This window comes from Cydia fagiglandana, chromosome 1 (genome assembly GCF_963556715.1).
Source record: "Cydia fagiglandana chromosome 1, ilCydFagi1.1, whole genome shotgun sequence".
Lineage (NCBI taxonomy): Eukaryota > Metazoa > Arthropoda > Insecta > Lepidoptera > Tortricidae > Cydia > Cydia fagiglandana.
In genome coordinates, this window is record NC_085932.1 from 13153385 (window position 1) to 13169454 (window position 16070).

Here is a 16070-nt window from a genome sequence, read left to right on the forward strand (position 1 = left end):
ATTCAAGAGTGTCGTACCGAACAATCCTTGAAATTTGGAAATAGAATGTAAATATGTACGGACGAGTAAACTTGTCCCCCTATCCTATCTCTTTATTAAAGTTGCAAGCTTTCATCTCGGCAACAGTTAAAAGGGCTCTCGCAGCGCTCACAAGACACTCCAGCTAGTTTACTTTTGAACTCCGTTTTTGATGCAGCCTCAAGAAATTTGACTGCCAAAGCAAGGTCTTTGTTTACAGCACATTATTATGTACTGCACACTTTTGAGAGTTTGGAAGATGCTGAATTTAACATTTTCGTCTCGACTTTAATGTTAATTTTTTAGCATGTAGTTGAAAGCATATATAAGTACATACAACACAATAAACAAAGTAGATACAGTTAGCAGCAATAGTTGCTAAGCGGGCGAGGTGTTCAAAATGATCTTGACGCGACTTTATTGTAAATAGAATAAGAGCGCGTCAAGGTAATTTTGAACACCTCGCCCGCTTAGCGACTTCTGCTGCTGACTTTACAAGTTGTGTCAGCACTTTTTTTAAACACTCGTAACTAAATATTGTATATAGGTATATGTTAAATATATATTTGTGAAAGTATATTATTACCAATATTATCATAGTACTTTTCTTTTGTGGTTATTCTCATCTTATATCCACTCTACAATCCTGCACCAAGTATCAGCCGTATTTGAACAATGAGATACGTCAAATACTAGATATTGAAACGATATGGATTAGATATGTCAGTGTCAAACAAGTGTCAAAATTTACATTTCTTCAAACAAAAACATCACTTTTGACACTTGTTTGACACTGACATATCTATTCCATATCTTTTCAATATCTAGTAGTTGACGTATCTCATTGTTCGAATACGGCTGTGTTTCTCGTAACCCGTAAATGGTTGACTGGTAGAGAATTCTTTAAGGCGTTAAATCCGCCATTTGTGCAATAAAGTTTAAATAAATAAATACATACCTAAATAAGTATAGTAAGCCTTTATTATACGAGTTGCTTATGAAGTAGCTTACGCTGCGATATTTAGACAAGGATGCAGCCTTAAGACCGTCGATTTATTAGTCAATTCCGCGCCCCCACTCTCGAAGGCTATCGCGATTGTATTTCTACACTACGCTTCAATATCGCCGTCCATCGCATGGTTCAGATATTTCTTGGTTTGCATGCCCTTCCAGGCAATCAGTGAAAATAATTGTAATATTTCCTCGGAACCTGAGCGGTATTTTATGGTACAAGTCCAGTCTTTAATTAACGACCAGCTTGAGGGTACTTCTTGATTTCTATTCTTTGTAAAAATGCCGGTTTAATAATAGTCCTACTACTATAATTATTTTATTCTGTTCTATTACGATTTAAACATTGAATAATTTTACGGTTTAGACTCACTTGTTTTTAGTCACTCGCGCGACACCTACCTAGCTACCGACCTACCACCGGGCGCTAGGAGACCTAGGCTCTCCGAAACATGTCGCGCGAGTGACTAAAAACAAGTGAGTCTAAACCGTAAAATTATTCAATGTTAGTATGTCTCACAACAGTTTAAATTCGATTATTACGATTTAATTTAAAGGGAATAAACATGTAACTACATGTGTGCAGTTATTGGCACAACTGTTCAATAAAGTAAAGGATAATTGATACGGCGGTAGTGCTTGCACTTGTGTGAATAATCTGAAATGTATTGCGGCGACAAGATTTAATGGCTTGAGTATAGTGTGTAAAGTAATGATCATTACTTTATCATTAGTATCATTGCTGTACTTGAGTAGATTTATTAAGTAACATAGTGTTTCCAGTTTGCTGAAAGACGTTTTAACTAACGTCAGTTAAAAAAATGTTTAAATATTTTTTCACCACACCAGTTTGAAAAGGCTTATTTTGCACTTCAAAAATGGATACCTGTGAGGCAAAGTAATCAAATGGAAATTTTGATTAGTTTTCTTATGTTTGCTGGTAGAATTGACTTTTAAATAATGATTTTGGATGATAAATGTTTAATAACATTCGTTTGAATTTGATTTGGTTTGATTTTATTTTATATTTTACATTTAATATTTGCTTCGGGTTGGTGTGGTGAAAAATTTTGTGTTTCACTCGGGGGCAAATTTTGTTTAACCCTCGTGCTTTGAAACCCTCGCAACGCTCAAGATTCCATTTTTCGATCCCATTCCATTTTTTAATTTTGGAATCTTTCGCTTGCTCGGGTATCAATATTAGCACGAGCGGTTAAACAACAACTTTGCCCCCTTGTAAAACAAATAACTATTGTATTATAGTAAGTTTCTATTTCGACGCTTTTGTAAAAACTTGGCTCCTGTTCGAATTCCTGGGATTATGATGCCTGGTCCCAAAGTATATATCCCTTTAAGGATGCAGCCGACAAAACTGTAAAAGCCACAATTTGCACCATTCACTAACCCGGAGTTAACCGATTAAACCTAGAGTTATCATTGTATTGGCAACAGTACAATTTGACACTGGATTAACTGTTTAACCGGTTAACCCCGGGTTAGTGGGATGGTGCAAGTAGTACGCCTGAAAAAGTAGAGTTTGGTGAAACTACTGGAGTAGGTATAGTAAGGTTAGCTAAAAATTTAATCTAATTTCACCATTTTAATTAAACCATTTCATTTATTTTTTCTAGGTAATAGCTATTTGTATAAGGTCTCCACCTAAGTGGGGTAAGAGAATCTAAGGGACAAGAGAAACATTTGTAGGGATATTAAACAGTTATAGATATGTCGCAGTAAGATAGATATAGCCGTTATATAGTTATAACCCTAGGGATATAATTATATGACGTAACATAGTTATACGAAAGCGATTCATTACTATCTTACTAGGTATATAACTATAATACGGCTTTAGTTTAGTGATATAGAAAGTTATATAACTGGATTAAGTTTAGTGAAATAATTATAAGTAGGAGTGCAGCGGTGCGGCGGAGGTATACTTATATCCCTAGGGATATAGTTATATGCCGTATAGTACGTAACTAAACTACGTATTATAATCATATTCCTAGTAAGATAGTAATTGTAGGTATTAGGAGTGCGGCAGTGCGGCGGAGGTTTAGTTATATCCCTAGGGATATAGTTATATGCCGTATTATAATCATATTCCTAGTAAGATAACTATTATATATATTTTCATGCTGCTATTTTTAAGGGTTTATGAGGCATTGCGATCGATTCACGAAAGCTGGCGCGAGATTTGACAGAATTTCAATGAAAATAGCTGTCACTCAGTAGAAATCTCGCGCCAGCTTTCGTGAATCGACCTGTACTTTTACGTAATATTGCTAAAAAGTATAATACGGCATATAACTATATCCCTAGGGATATAACTATACCTCCGCCGCACCGCTGCACTCCTACCTACAATTATTTCACTAAACTTAATCCAGTAATATAACTATATCACTAAACTAAAGCCGTATTATAGTTATATACCTAGTAAGATAGTAATGAAACGCTTTCATAGAACTATGTTACGTCATATAATTATATCCCTAGGGTTATAACTATATAACGGCTTTATCTATCTTACTGCGACAGATACATAAAGATTTAAAAAAACTAAGTTAAAATTTAAAATACTTTGTACGTGCCAAATGAACTACGTATCTATACATAGGTTCTATGTTTGTATGGTGGGGTTAACATAATCTGACCATACATAAATAATATACAAAATTGTGGTTCCTTAGAGATTATTAGAACTCGCATAGGTTCAATTACGCGACGAAAGCACCATTAATTAATTTGTCAAGCGCGTGAAGTGATTACCGAGTGATCCTGTGAATAACATTTAGGGAGCAGAAATGGATGTGATGAGTCCCCCGCGTTTCATTAGAAATTTGTATACAAGCAGCCGACGTTAAGAATCATAACTCTGTCTCATAGTTATAAACAACATTACGACAAATCCGACTGTTAATTATTAGGTGTGCTATATTCTTACACATGCATATTATTAACAGACATCGTAAATTTTATAACATTTTTGGTGCAGCGGAGTGGTGTTAACGGAATTGGTGAAGACAATTCCAACTGAAATGGTAAGTTAAGGTTAATATTAACGTAATTAACGCTAATTAATCACTAGAGTTGAAATTGTTTATACCATTTCCGTTAACACCACTCCGCTGCACCGAAAATACTATAAAATTTACTATGTCTGATAATTAATCACTGCAGGATAAACAGAAATCCTTTTTTGTCTGTAGTCATGATAAGTTTTATAAAATTACACGGATAATGCATGCTTCCACATTGTGGATTCATAATTTAAACATTGACAGCATTTAAATTGAAATTGAAGGCACGGAGGATGTACCTATTCCCACAGTTATCCAAGGTGAAAGCAGTATTTCAGAACAAATATATTTGAAAATAAATCCCGTTATCCCATTATACATTACTCAAGGCTCGTTCCGAATGTAGACTCAACAAACATTTCTCAGGCATGCAAATGTCACCGAGCACGTGTACGGTTCGCGCCGACGAAGTAATTTGTCGGTTATTTATCGTCGCAACTAGATGTATTTCGAAAGGCGGGAAATCGCGGAATTATACGGCGCCACGTGGGTGTGTTATGACAATGTGCAAATCTGCATTGCTAAGTAAAAAGATGTATTATGTGTCTTCCAAGCGGTTATCTACATAGGCTCTTTCTTGCATAAGTTGATGAAATGTAAGTCGTTATCTGGCGCGTGCTCATTGTGCCCTGTCACGATGCGAGAATACATCTCAGACTTGTCAAGCCTTGGTATAATTTATTTACAGCCTACCTACGTGTTTTTTCTAATTTTGCTCGCTAGTACCGTTACCGTATTCATATTGGAAGCAGGAGTTCGTATTTTTACAAATAGGTATACCTACTATCTAGACACGCGGCAGCGTGTCAAGCCAAGTTCAAGCAAAGGAACTGGCTAGCCAGCGCCGAGTGTATTATTACACGAACCACTTGGTGCCACTTTTGACCCTTCTATAACTCAAAACATCTTTGACGTAAACACATAAAACTACGTGTGTTTAATTATATCCATAAGGATATCTAGAAGCCCAAATTTCATGAAGCTAGCTCAAACGGTTATAAAGGTATGAAGGTCAAAAAGTCGTAAATTTTAAGACTGACTTATGACTTATAGTACCTAAACCTAACCTACTTCCAGATGACCTAGAAGGATGAAATTTGGAATCCAGCTTGGTTATTGTGTGTAACCGTAGGAAAAAATCTAAAAATAAAATAAAGTTAAAAAATAGGGGGGGTCCCCATACAAAAAAACCACTTTTTATTGGGACTGACATATAAGTACCTAAACCTAACCTACTTCCAGATGACCTAGAAGGATGAAATTTGGAATCCAGCTCGGTTATTGTGTGTAACCGTAGGAAAAAATCTAAAAATAAAATAAAGTTTAAAAATAGGGGGGGTCCCCATACAAAAAAACAATTTTTTATTGGGACTGACATATAAGTACCTAAACCTAACCTACTTCCAGATGACCTAGAAGGATGAAATTTGGAATCCAGCTCGGTTATTATGTGTAAGCGTAGGAAAAAATCTAAAAATAAAAAAAAGTTAAAAAATAGGGGGGGTCCCCATACAAAAAAATATTTTTTTATTGTAGCGTTAGAACCGTTACAAGCAGATATTTGAAACTACCCCAATATATGTATTATTATATTTGCTATATTAAAATAAAGTTTAGTCAAAAAATAAGTGGTGTCCCCATACAAAAAACTTGTAATACGCTCTAAACAACCGGCCAACGGTGTGTCGTCGGCGGCGCGCGGCACCACATAATTATACAAAGAACAGAAGTAAAAACCATACAGCGGAAACACAAGAAAAAACATTAAATCTCAATACCTGCCTAGTTTTCTTTACAAAAAGTATTGATATCCCACCAAAAACATAAATGTAAAAAAGGAGAGCCAAGTTCAATACAAAAATTATGCTTGGCTGTGGGGCTCGCCGCAAAAAGAATGGAGATCTAAATGAGTGCCACTGCCAAGTTCTATGCAAAATCCAAATATGTATTTATAGGAAGAAAATAACATTATAAACAAGTATTAAACTCTATTTCTTTGCTTTATTGGATACCTATAACAATTGCTGTTATTTAAAAAAATGTGAGATCTTAAAGTAGGTTAGATTTGGCTTGGTCAGGTTTTATCAGAATTACAATATATATAAAATGATTGATATAATGAAAACTGGCCAAGTCAAATGTAACCTACTTTAAGATCTCACATTTTTTTAAATAACAGCAATTGTTATAGGTATCCAATAAAGCAAAGAAATAGAGTTTAATACTTGTTTATAATGTTATTTTCTTCCTATAAATACATATTTGGATTTTGCATAGAACTTGGCAGTGGCACTCATTTAGATCTCCATTCTTTTTGCGGCGAGCCCCACAGCCAAGCATAATTTTTGTATTGAACTTGGCTCTCCTTTTTTACATTTATGTTTTTGGTGGGATATTTCATTTCTTTAACCCCTCGACAGGAAGTTTGTAAGAACTTTTTCCGTTTTCTTATTATTCTGATAATGAATAACTATTTTTTCTTATTCTGACAAGAAAATTTAAGATTAAAATTGGCCGATATACCAACGTTTACATATATCCATCATGTGGTGACACTAGACTAGAGCACATGCCGTAACTCGTGAACGAGGTCTAAAATGGCTATCGCGCCGTATAAATGTACGGAAATTCAGAACACGTTTATATATTCTTATGAATATTTAATTTCCATCATAAATTTCTATTATTCATTCTGGAGTCTGTAAATTTTATCACATTTCAAACTTGGTAACATTTCATGGCATTTGTGGTGTAAAGAAGATTTGGAATCACCACATGTATTAACGACTGCACTTCTACAAAATGTTTGCCGGCAAACTAAACTTCTAAACTTATGAGTAGGACCTAAACGTTAAGATACATACCTGTTGGTTTCACTATATCTGGCTCAAACCGTCCCATCCAATATTTACTCCTCATCCTTTGCCGGGCACTTTCTGTGTTTATATTCCTGCAACAAAGAAACTTTGACTTAAAAACTTGGGCGAGTTGTTCAATTAGGTACAATTAGTAAGTGCGAAATGTGCTTCCCGGTTTTCAGTGTTCAATTAACACCAGAAGTGGAACATTCCTCATTAGGAGAGCATAGTGTTGCAAGAGGTAGATCTGAGATAACGAATTACGCATGCGCGAGCTATTGTCTTCGCCCAGATGCCTAGATAATGCCGCGAAAGCTCGGCACCAAGTAATATGCAAAGCTTTCAGTTGCGTCGGCTCTGACTCATGCAGTATACGAGGTGTTGCCAGATAATTATTGTCATAGGCGTCGCCATTCATGAGTTAAGCAGCGAGGTGATTTGTACATGTAAATACCTACTTACATTTAAATGCATCACGTACTAAGTACAGCGTAAGGAGCCATTTAGTATTCAAACTTAGCCAATTGTATATGCTATTTAACTGTCATGTGTAGTAAGATTGATAATGAATAATTATTACAAGTATTACAACTTATTGTCCTACTCTGAATATGTCGTCAATAGAACTTCGTAATGCAAGTATTAGAACAATATTCATTCGAAGTGTAAACGAACTTAATCATTCAGAGTCGGAATTTCTTGAAAGTATTTGTATCCACTTGACGAACCTGTGTTGCTCATCACACTCTATGGATAGGAATCCATGTAATAAGCGACACAAATAAGGATTATTTGTGTCGTTTATTACATCTATTTGTTACACTGTTTTAATGCTTCGTACAAAACTTTCTTAAAAACCATTTAACTAGGTATTTTAAATTAAGCACCTAAGTGTAATGAAAACTTTATGACACAGAAAATGAAGCTACATGTAAATGCATAATAAACGGCGATGCAGCAGATAAATGTAACGGGGAATTTATCACTTCTCGCTTACCTATTAATGAACGGTGTAAATTACCTACTTAGTTTTATAGGTACTGGTAAGTTTATACATCTGTGTAAAAAATAAAATGTTGCAATTTAAAAGGCTGTTAAATAGATCTTCTGTTTGTTTGAATAAAAAAAATGTTATCGTAAAAAGGGAGCCGCAATATAAAATGACATGGCGGCAAGAAACATAAATACCACAACTTTAAATCAATTTGTGAAGTACGAGTACAGTCGCCATCATATATATCGGAGCGGCCAAGGTGCTCACAAATATCTGAGCACGCCTCTATTGTCAAGGCGTTAGAGTGCATGTTCAGATATTGTGAACACCTTGGCCGCTCCGATATATCTGATGGCGACTGTCCGTGTACCTAGATAGCCGACACCTTGCAGTTTAGCAGCGGCAGGGTTATCGGCAATTTAAAGTTCAAATCAGTTCGTAACTTCTTTCTATCTTGATGTAGTAAATATGTAGGATTTCTACCTAGAGATAAGTTTTAATATAATATAACCGTTAGACCGTTATTACAATCTGCTAAAACTTAGGCATAACAATAGGTATATATTGCATTTACTTTAAACAAATACTTTAGTAAGTATATACATACTTTCAATTAACAAAAATAGTGCAATGTATATCCAAATAACTTCAACTAAAATGCCGAGGAGACTGTATGTATTTGCATGTGCATGCGCTGTTACGGACAAGTAATAATAAAATTTCTAAAAAATAATTTTATGGTCAAGATATTACAATATTTAAGTAAGTATGTAGGTGTAGTAAACAAGAAAAATGGAGAACAAATTAGCTACCAGCACTACCGGCAGCAGTAAGAGGCGTGGCGGGGAATGTTGTGATTCGGCGTGTACTGTGGCGAGGGCCGCACGTGCCTCCGTGCGTGCCGCCAACGCGCATACCTAAACCCAAACGCTGCCTTTTCGCTACTATGTAGTCTGCAATGCAACTCTAGCTGCTACCGTAGGATTGTATGAATGTACGCTTTGCTTTTATACCTATTGGTTATTCTGATAAGCGATGACACGAGGTCTACCTTCTGCTTTGCCTTAAATGGGTCGACGCAATTATTTTAAATTATTTATACTGATTAAAAACGATGTTACGCATAAATTTAATCGTAATATATGAAAAGATGCAAAATAAGGTAAACTCCACTGGAATATTTTTAAATAAAATATAATAACGACAGGGCCGATATAAAATTTGAAAGCGTACCTACCTACATAGGCCAGTTAAATTAGCAAAATATTTTCCGCAACTCCTGGGATGGAGCCAACTCGGATTATACGCATTTAGGACCAAAGGAAGGTATTAAAATGATTTCCAGCTTGCTGGGAATTAATTCTTCAAAACTCTTTACTTTATCTAATAAAGTTGACTGACTAATAATGAGTTTAAAAAACATCCCGACGTTCCGAACCCTTTACAACGTTCATTGTCAACGGGAGACTGTAGCACCTCTGTCAAAATTACTATTTGTAAAATAATATAGGTACCTAATTCTTTTCAAATCTGTAATAGTGTGCAAGACCTATCGGTGCACACATTACTGGGTATTATAGGTAAGATTGTACCTACTGGTTTGGCTCGACCTAAAACATGCATATAACTAGCCAATTACCAGTGCTTCCTCACGAGTGCTGAAAGAAGCGAGATGCGCCGATAGCGCAGCCTGTCCACCGCCGCTATCGCGCGTCAAGGTCGACATGAATGTTTGCAGGAAAGACTGACAGCTTAGCCGAGGATCTTGATAATTTACAGCTATACCCAGCAGGTCCGTATATCGTACATTCTTGTGTCCGTCATACTGAACAGTTTAGTAGTCCACTGTGTAACATTTCTTCTAAAATCTTGCAAACTAAAAACGTACCAAAAAAGTTAGCACCTTACTAATTAAATATGTAATGTATATTTTTGTAATTCGTGTTTAATTGTTGATATATTTATGTTTCCAGCGGGCCAAAGATGATCGTACATTTACCGCATGTTATATGCCGTAGTCGCAAGGGATTGGATAGGCTGGAAATCTACAATCCGGAAATCATGTTCTCCACTAGGAGCAAGCAAGAGGAGGAGGATATGTCGTTACTTTCCCAAAAACACACAAGTTAGGTGTGCACTTGCAATCGTAAGCTAAATAGCAAACATCACGCAACATCAAATCACCAGGATTGCATTTGCATATTGCAAAACGCTTTGTCAATTGTTCGTCAACGATTCTCAATTGATTATAGAGCTTTCAATCTAAGGCAGAAATCAACATGAACTAAATTAGCCCAATGACATCATCATTACATGGCATTGTTGCGGCTAATCTGCCTGTTATGCAATCTGGACGATCTCAAGATTGCGGCATCACTCCTACTTAGTTTGCAGATATTGAGGCAAACTAATGCATAGTCTACAAGTTATATTTAGCGTAGATCAGTTTCTCTTGAGCTCTTGTGAAACTATTCAATCATCAGTGGCATTGGCATGTGGCATCATAGCAGTGGCATGTTGTAAGTTACAGATGAAAAATGGCCGATACCATTTCGCTGAAGTTTGATTCCCGACGTGGCTGTTTACACAAATAAAGTAGGTACTCAAATATTTCTGATGAGAGTTATCCTATCCAGAAGATTCAAGAAACTTTCATGTTGTTTAATAACTTTCAAAACAAATATCAAGGATAAAGCAGTGACTTGCTCATTCCCCTCCCAATGATTGGCATGTGTCAATTGCAACTTATTTGTTTTGAAGTGTGGGCAACACTACACGGGGTTCTACTCACTCATTGTTCTGTGGATATGGTGTTTGTCGAACAACTTCCCAAATAGAGATAACTGTAACGGTAAACACTGAACAAAGCGAGCTTATCTCCGACTGGCACTAAATACTTAGCGAAATGTACGTGACTGAGATTACGTTTTTTGAAGTTTATAGCTGTTGTTTGTAATTTTTTTGGCTTTTCGGCACCAATTCAAATGTTAAAAAATGTTTGACTGATTCATTAAATAGCCTACTTAGGTACTTTAAATAGGTTATCGCTCTCTGCCACTCTTCCATATTAGTGCGACTAAGACAGTTGCGTTTCGTTTGCTACGGAGCGTAAACTATTAGTAAGTATATTGGCTACGCACCCTGGTTTTCGATTAGTGTCATAGCCTGTGAGAGACAGGCCTATTCGAACGTACACTGACATCAGAATGATTGAATGATGTCATTTAGTTATCGTGCATTTCTGTCTATCCGTATCTGTATTGGTGTCAGTTCACGTCCGAATTGGCCTGCTAGTACTTATCAGCAAATACTCGGTTGTCCATAGGAATTAAAACTTTTTGCTTTAAAAAATATGTACGGAATCTTTTTGTTAATCTGACTCACGCTTCACCAGTATTTCGTGTACCTAAAGCTTAATAGGCGTGGCGGTGTTTATGCATACCTTAAGGTCATTTTGAAATATGTTTATTTATCTAGATAAGTCGTTTAGACGTGTAAACAGCGCGCTGTAACTTTTTATCATTCTTGAACTTGAAGTTGCTGATAATAGGAATGTCTAGAGGAAACTATAATAATATATTTTTGCATTTGGGCAGTCTTTAAAATGCATAAATAATAACACTTTTAGATAATAAATATTACACCGTTTTATAGGCAAAACAATATTATTCATGTAGCTAATAAACAACTTAAAAACTCATTAATAAGCGCCGATAAAAACTGCATACTAAGGATTGGTGGTTGCGATACTTGCACAGAATAAAGGTTACATTCCGATGGCAACAGCAGAAGCATTGCTGTTGACACGTTATATTACTGCAGCGTTAACGGGGACGATGTCACTGTTAATTTTTCTTTGATAATTAATTGAATAATCTCGTCAATCTCGTCTCATTTGAATGACATTGAACATTTTATTCGCGATCGCATTAAAAAATGGTAATAGCATCGCCCGCGTCCATTGTCGCAGCAGTAATACTGCAACAGTAACGCAACTTCAGTGTCCAATGTCACTTTAAAGGTGACGTCATAAAAGTTTAAAGGTTAAAAATTAAGTTGAAGTGGTTTCATAAAAAAATAAAAAAGAACGTTGTGATATTGAGTAAGATTTCTTTGACCAATCATTAGATGTAAGTCGTACCTATTCTTAGGGTTTTGAACTATTAATACAATATAAAAGCAACTTCAAGAATACTGTAGGTACCAGATATTTACACAGCTTAATTATAAGTTTACACCGTTTAATAGCAATGAATGTTGCTTGTTATATATCGACGTTAATCATCGATTTGTCATAGTACGAAGTATCGGGTAATTACTTTTGCTTTATGCATGCCAATTGGAGCTGAGGCTAGGGCCACAAGGGGAGCGATAGTGACAACTTGTTCTAGTAGGTATAGTTATAATAAAATTACTATAGTTTTCGAATTTTTAATTTGAACCTTATTCAATATGTAAATAAGAACGAACTTCATTTGTTTCAAAAAGCAATGAAACAAAAGAATTGCTACTTTATTTAGTTCACGAACGGTTCAAATTAAATTGCACGAATTTGTACATTGTAATATACATTTAGTCCCAGGAAGATACTCGTTTCTGTCCACAGACGTTTTTTTCCGAAGGATGATTTATGTTTATGCTTATTATCTGAAGGTGTTTAGCATTACGCAATTCACAAAAATGTTGAGTACCTACATGTATGGTGTAAAAAATATATTATAAAATATTCGTGTGCACGGGATCTTCTTGTTAATCTGACGCACGCTTAAATAATTAACGAGTAAGCGTTATTTTAAAAGTTGACAAAACATGACCACCTTTAATAAAATCCTAAGTTAAGGCTTTTGATTTGACATCGCGATACTGCGATGCGTCTTGCGACCGCTGGCGCGATTGCGTTACCGCGTACAGCTATTTTGACATTCGGACAAGGCTTGAGAGTGAGACTAGAAACCGATCATAGCAAGACAGGGCCTTATTGCCTTTCGTCTTTGCTAATGCTAGCGCTTGACTTGTTTTGTTTTGTTTACGATAGTTAAAGGCTATTGTTCCTGCTCAGTAGCAAAATCGCTCTCCGCTTTCGTAATTTTATATAGTTTTTTGTCGTAGCATAACATTATGCTAAAACAGTTCAGTATATTAAAGAAATTTTTGATTGGCAGTTTGAAGAAGGGACATGTTAATAAGCTTTTATTTAATTTAAGTACATTTGCTTCGGTGTATTTGGGAAAGTATTCTAGGGTGGCAGATATATTTGGTGCGTTGTTTCATCCGCTAATATTTATACTGTCTAGACGAACGAGCGAATGGTGAGCTGGTGGTAAGCTTTTAGGTTTTCAGAACGCTATCAAAACTAGTTTTGTTAAGTTTCGTGACAAGTAACTACTAGAAGTTTTTTTTAATAAATAAATTTTTTTTTTTCAATATTAGATAATTGATACTTAGGTCGAAAAAAAAAGTTTATTTCATATTTAATTATTTATTGTGTATTAAACTAGCATCATCATGCAGTGCGATAACTGAACGACAGTTCAGATTTCGGACGCGTTAAGAAAAGCGTTAGCCAACAATTTAATAAGTCGATATTTAACACCATTCTAATTTCTGCAGTAACTGGAATATTTGTTTCGTAAGTTAATTAAGTCGTGATCAGATAATGACTATCATACTGCACTACGAATGCAGATCGACTATACTGTGCCACAATTACTCAATTAATATAAGCTAAGCTAAATACCGATAGATTCGCTTGGTACAGTAAACCTACAGAGTTAAGTCAACCCCCTGCAAAAAAAAATTCTATGCAGGGGGAAGGGGTACCATCTGACGAATGTAGCTACTACATAATTTTTTTGGGTTCGATAATCTGTGTATCTGCAAACGTTCCATGTATCAATACGTAATGTAGGGATCATATAAAGTAAATGTAAGGATCGTAAATGTGATACATATTTTATTTTAATGAACCGTATTTTTAATTTTGATCAACAAAATTTGTCGTGTGTCTATGAGATTTAGATGCTTAAAAATTAATTATCGCCAGTAATATTTACAAAATTAGCCGTTTGACTTTCACATAGGGTTTGCAATCCGGATCCGAAATGTATGAAATTATCCGGATCTGGATCCGGATCCGCGGATCTTCCCATACATTTCGGATCCGTCGTGCAAACCCTACTTTCACATCTTCAATTCGCAAATATTCTAATCAAACAATTTGTCACAGTATTCTAATCTTAGTAAAATTACTAATGTCAGACACTAATTTCCTAATCCTTCGTATCTTTTAGTAACGACCAAATAAATAAATTTACACTTAAGCTTAATAAATTGGGTACCTAATGTACCTAAGTACCGACGAATGCTACAGGCAGCCTAATTTTTTTGCAAAAAAATATAACAACGACAATTGACTAATTTAAGGTGAAAAACTTTTTTTTCACGATATCGAAATTATGTGAATGGAGAAATAAGTGACGTGAAGTGCGAGCAACGAACTCGCCACTGGACGCGAAGTGGCCTTGGCGACCACAGGGTTGTGCCGTGGGTGATAATCGACTTCGTGACGATAGCAAAATCGATTTAAAAGCAATAACATTTCATCTTTAATGCATACAGGTAAATAAATGTCAAGAAATAAACGCCGATAATTATGAAATGCGATCATCGAACCCGCCACCGGACGCGACGCGGCCTTGGCGCGCTCACTAAGGCCGTTGCGATTACAGCGAGGCACTTATTTTCACGGCGTTCCAACAGTTTTTTAAAAAATCAATTAAAAGTCAATTTGTCTGGTAGGGTAGAATTATTGAATACCTATTGATAAATAATGTGAGAAGCAGCCGCCTTCCAGTTAAGTAATACTTGGACTTTGCAATTAATAAAAACATATCATCATATTAACCACATGCTAGATAGCCAATGGCCATACTTTGATTCTAATTTTAAAACTAAACACCTTTTTAGAGTGCTGAATTCATCATCATCATCATCATTCTAGCCTTCAGTCGCCCACAGCTGAGCATATTAGGCATAGATTTTAGAGTGCTGAATTACTAATTCTTTACCATAGTTATATTTCCTTACCAGAACTCCTAATAACAAAGGCCTAATCATGTCTTAATTTGTCGGTTCATCCATATGGATTAGTATAAATATTCTTACAAAATGAGTAGATAAGAATCACCTACAAGCGTTGTGTTGAAAGTGTTAGGTACTTATACAAAAAACAATGAATGAACACACTATCACAAAGAGCACCTCTCGTTTCGAGCCTCGATTCGGGCGAAGGCTAGCAGCTTTTCGCCAGCACGGCGCCTGCACGTGGGCGGGATTCACTAGGACTTTCTACTAACGCCAATATTTATTATATCGGTAAAAAATTACCTAACGATGATTTAACTGCTGACTAAATAGATTTTAAATATTATCCCTAAACCACAAGGGTTTACGTTTCATTATTTGAGGGGATTGGACGGTTCAAGAATAAGAGGGAGGATAAGACGTGGAAGAATAAGAGGCTTTTGCCCAACAGTGGGACAGTACCGGGTCATAATAAATAATAATAATACCATATAAAACAAAGTCCCCGCCACGTCTGTCTGTTTGTGTTTACGTATATTCGTGATAAACTCAAAAACTACTGAACGGAATTTCATGCGGTTACATTTTTACAATTATAAAATCTTTAAACTGGATTGTACGACGACAAAATGCCGAAGGCATTCTCTACCAGTCAATCATGAAACCAGTCAACTAAGTATTATTAAGCCGTATTTCAACGAATTGAATTAAACATGCATAATTCAGAACGCATCGACACGTTGACACAGAGTATTCAATGAACGTGCATAACCATAGACTAGGAATCCTTTAGACCGAGTTTAGAGCAATTATTTCATGCAACCGATGATGCCAAAAATGCGGGGGTGCGCGGGACGAGGTGAGCGAAGTCCCGTGCCGTGATTGGTCTGTTCAAAGACACGGACGTCACACAAAGACACTTTCGACTCGAACATGGAGTAAAATTACTGTATGCGTGGCAGAGGGGGTAGCGCGACTATGCTAAGTCTGGAGGATGTTTTGTCTGTGTGCATAACTTAT

General features: G+C 35.9%; 1 protein-coding gene across 3 annotated transcripts in view; it reads right to left on the minus strand.

The window, feature by feature from the left end:
* LOC134664576 (cadherin-86C-like) overlaps positions 1 to 16070 on the minus strand; it is a 106315-nt gene that overhangs the window by 68402 nt on the left and 21843 nt on the right. For all 3 annotated transcript variants that reach the window (XM_063521296.1, XM_063521291.1, XM_063521306.1), the window contains exon 2: positions 6980 to 7065. The gene's annotated coding sequence lies outside the window, so the exon portion shown is untranslated. The remainder of the gene's footprint in view (positions 1 to 6979; positions 7066 to 16070) is intronic.